Genomic DNA, 4,341 nt, shown 5'->3' on the forward strand with positions numbered 1-4,341 from the left:
GGGTGGCAGGAGGAGTCATGAGAGCAGTGTCGCTGAAGCCCCCCGGTAAACACTGCACCCAAGACTCTCCTCTGCCCTGGCAGTTCACTGCTCACGCGACTGGGAGGGGCCTCGCGGGTCCTGGGGTTTTTCAGAGCTTCTGAGCCTATTCACTTTGCTCCTAGGAGCCTCGTCTGGTTCAAAGAAGTATCTACACAGCTCAGAAAAGGGAAATTGTCATAACTAGCGATCACTGGAAATGAGTTCATAGTACCTATCTGATAAAATCTAACAAGGTTTCCTGTTGATGGATCCTTTTTGTTGGCAACTACTTTGCATTCCCTTTAGGCTATGCATAGCTGGTTAGTTGCTGGTTGTTTGTTTGTTTTTTGTTTTTTTAATATGAATGAAAGAATGAATGAAGCATTCATTCGTGTGTGTGTGTGTGTGCGTGTGTGCACGCGTGCGCATGCACGCATGCACACATAGAAGTCAGAGCAATACCCCGACCCTGTTTCTCAGGTCCTCATCCTTTGGCTGACAGTTACGCTATCTGGTAGTCGGCAACAATTACACCTTACGCTCTCCCAGTTGTCCAGCTTGTATAAGGCGTCCCAGCCTCCATGATCACTAGTTAGTTCCCATAATAAGTCTCTACTTAAGTATTATATATAGGCTGGGCATGTTGGTGCACACCTGTAGTCCCAGCATCAGACTCTGAGGGAGGAAGATAGTGAGCTCAAAGCCAGCCTGGCCTCCAAAGCAAGACCTGTCTCAAACAAATCATATATACCCTATTGGTTCTGTCTCTCTAAAAAGCCTTAACTAATGTGCTCACTGAGCAAATAAAAACCTCCAGGAAGATGGAAAATGGATTTTCACTATTTAAGGTGAATGTTGCAAATGCAGCAGGAAACTCGAAAGATCCCCCTTGGATTGATGAAGTAGCTTCATAGGAATTCAGTAGATATGTATACATACATACAGATCCATATACCAAAATAATTATGGAGCCTGTGGGCCTAGAAGCAGTGATACCCAGTGACCACATGCTAAGTACAAGTCCTTGTCCTCTGGAAGTGCATATGTACTTTCTTTAAAGGAACATAGCTCCTTGGAGAAGTGGTCAAGTCCATAGTTGAATCCAGAACATCTTTTTCTTTTGTAACAGAAAATAGGAAAAAGTGATCAATGAGGGTAATAGGAACTTGTTAAAAAGACATAGGAACTGGGCATGGTAGCACATATCTTTAATGCCAGAGCTCAGGGTGCTGGGGGACTGGCAGATCTCTGTGAGTTTGAGGCCAGCCTAGTCTACATGCTGAGTTTCAGGACAGCCAGAGCTACATACACCCTGTCTCAAAAAAAAAAAAAAAAAGACATTTTGAAAAGCTTCTCACTGTTCAAATGTATGATAATTTGGACATCAATAATAATAATAATAATAATAACAAAAGACTATCAGACTACAACCCACTGTCCAAAATGAAATTCCTTAACAAAATATTAATAAATGAATAAAAAAAACTACACAGGAAACATGATGGCATAGACACTAGGAACACCTCTGAGTCTGTCTGTGAGTTTCCAGAAAGGTCTGCTTGAGCTGGAAAGGCTCCCCATAAAGTGGGCAGCACATGGACTGGGGTCCTGGCTGAGTCAAAAGGAGAAAATGAACTGAGCACCAGCATTCATCTCTCTGCAGACTTCCTGACTGGAGGCCACCGCATGCGCCTGCCACCATGCCCTCCCAGCCACAATGGCCATGTCCTCTCAAACTGTAAGCCAAAATAAGCCCTTCCTCCCTTAGATGACTAGCTGATGACTAGCTGATACAGGAAGGAAAGATCTTCCTGCAGAAGAATGATGGAAACAGGTAACCACGGAATAACAACCACTAGAGGTGGCTGACAAAGGAAAAAAAAATGGATGCTAAGACTGGCAGGTGAATGTTTTTGAAAGAATGGAGTATCAGCACCACAGAAGAGTATCTGTCTAAATCTGCTGGCCAGACATAAAGTGGAGAACTGGCTTTACAGCACAGACACCTGGCAAACACCACCTCACCAGATGGTTAAAGGTCAATGTCCAGTAGTGGACAGGACACCATGAGCCTCCTAGAATGGTGTGCCAATAGGGAACCCCCATTTTGTTCTGATGTCTGCCTCCAACAAGCCAAGGCATGGCTGGTCCAGATGACAAAATAGACACACAGACGAAAAGTATGTGTCCTCCAAGCCTGGGACAGTTGTGTCCCACTCAAACATGAAATGGATTCCCAGTGTGCTGCCATTGGGAGAGCTTTCCACCTCTGCCTCCCTTCTTCCTCTTGCCAAATGAAGACATGAAATTCCTCCCCTTGAAAAGATGCTGAATTCAGAGGTCATTTTTAGAAGCATAAGCTGTGCCCCAGTCAGACCACAAACCTCTCAGCATGTTGGTCTAGGGCTTAAGAAATCTTTTTTTTTTTTTTTTTTTTTTTTAAGCCTTCACCATCAAGGCAGCTGGATGGGTAGAGAGGTGCCTGTTCACAGGCCTGGTGACCTAGCTTCAGTCCCTATATCCCACAATGTGGCAGGAGAGAATGGGCTCCTTAAAACTGCCCTCTGACCCCCATGTGCAAACGTGGTCCGCACACACACACACACACACACACACATACACACACACTCGAGTACAGACTAATTAAAAATTTTTAAAGAATTTTAAATTATCCATTCTGGGGCTAGAGTGGTGGCTCAGTGGGTAAGAGTATTGGCTGCCCTTCCAGGAGACCTGGGTTTGATTCCCAGCTCCAGCATGGTGGCTCTCAGCCATCTGTAACTCCAGATGTGTCTCCCTCTTCTGATATCCACAGGCACCAGGTGCACACAGACAGACAGGGGCATGGGGGCAGGAGGAGGGCAAGCCATCCGTACACACAGAATTAAGGTGTTCAAATCACGCAGTGCATGGTATTACGTTAGTGCAAGTGGACTGAGACAGGCCGGCTAAGGGAGGGTTGAGGAACCGTTCCAGATGAAGAATGAACACTGTTCTCAGAAGACTGGACACAAACACTAAGGAAACTGGTACAGCAGGCGGAGCTGACCCAACTGCTGTTAACACAGCTGGTTCCTAATTGGAGGTTCTTGAAAGGTGCAGGTGGAGGGGGTATGTGGATTAGGATGTAGAATCAGCAGATTTGTGGGAAGCGTGAAACTATATTGGAAAAAAATAAAAAATAAAAAAAAAAAGAACCTGGCCTTCCGGTCTGCCATCTGTGGTATAGCCTTTGCCAAGATGCAGATCTTTGTGAAGACCCTCACGGGGAAGACCATTGAGCCCGAGGTTGAACCGTTGGACACTATAGAAAATGTCAAGTCCAGGCTTCAGGATAAGGAAGGAATTCCTCCTGATCAGCAGAGGCTGATCTTTCCTGGTAAGCAGCTGGAAGATGGTCGTACTTTGTCTGACTACAACATTCAAAGGGAGTCCACCCTTCATCTTGTGTTGAGACTTCATGGTGGTCCTAAGGAAGAAGTCTTACCCCACACCCAAGAAGAATAAGCATAAGTGGAAGAAGGCTGAGTTGGCTGTACTATAAGGTGGATGAAGATGCCAACATCAGTCAACTTTGTTGAGAGTCCTGATGAGTGTGGTGCTGGGGTCTTCATGGCCAGCCACTCTGACAGACATTACCATGGCAAGTGCCGTCTGACTTACTGCTTCAACAAACCAGGAAATAGCAGTTGTGTACAAGTCAATAAAAAGAAGGAACTGAAAAAAAAAAAAGATAGCCTGTCCACACACCTGCAGAAGGTAAGGAAATAAAGATGGCAAACCTTCACAGCCAGGTATAGGGCCAGAGTGTGTGGCCCATGAAAGGCGTTAGCCTGGGGCACTGCATTGTTCTTTCTGCCTGGTCTTCCATGGAACGCCACTGGTGATGGCCCGGAATCCATGGGAGGTAGCTGGCATTGCTCTCGGTTCCTGTGAGTGGGCTGCCTCTCAGCTGTGAAAAGGCATCAAGTAGGCCAGTAGTAGCACACTGCTCTGCAGAACTGAGGCTGCAGAAAGTACCAGGGCTTGGGCAATGGCACCCCCACTGCTTTCCAGCTTTTCCTCCACAGGTAGCTGAAGGGAAAGGAACTGCTTGAAAGCAGACTGCCACAGTCTTAATTCCAGCTCTGAGGACATGCCGGAGGAGGCACAGCCTGCCGTGCAGGTGTGGGGGAAGATTCGAGAGAGGACAGTGCAAAGCCGGCAGAGGCAGCTGAGCAGGGGTTCCCACTGTCTCGGTGTAACCACCCTATCCCCAGCTCAGGGTCAGAAGACAACGGTCCTGGAGGACAAGAAGGAAATCCCAGCGGCGGCTGAGGA

At 46.9% G+C, this 4,341-nt stretch overlaps 1 pseudogene; it reads left to right on the top strand.

Annotated features, from left to right (window-relative positions):
- The first annotated feature begins 3,261 nt into the window (after positions 1–3,261).
- On the top strand, positions 3,262–3,792 carry LOC110553243 (ubiquitin-ribosomal protein eS31 fusion protein-like; annotated as a pseudogene).
- The last annotated feature ends 549 nt before the right edge of the window (positions 3,793–4,341 follow it).

The sequence above is a fragment of the Meriones unguiculatus genome, chromosome 7, assembly GCF_030254825.1.
Source record: "Meriones unguiculatus strain TT.TT164.6M chromosome 7, Bangor_MerUng_6.1, whole genome shotgun sequence".
In the NCBI taxonomy this organism is placed as follows: Eukaryota; Metazoa; Chordata; class Mammalia; order Rodentia; family Muridae; genus Meriones; species Meriones unguiculatus.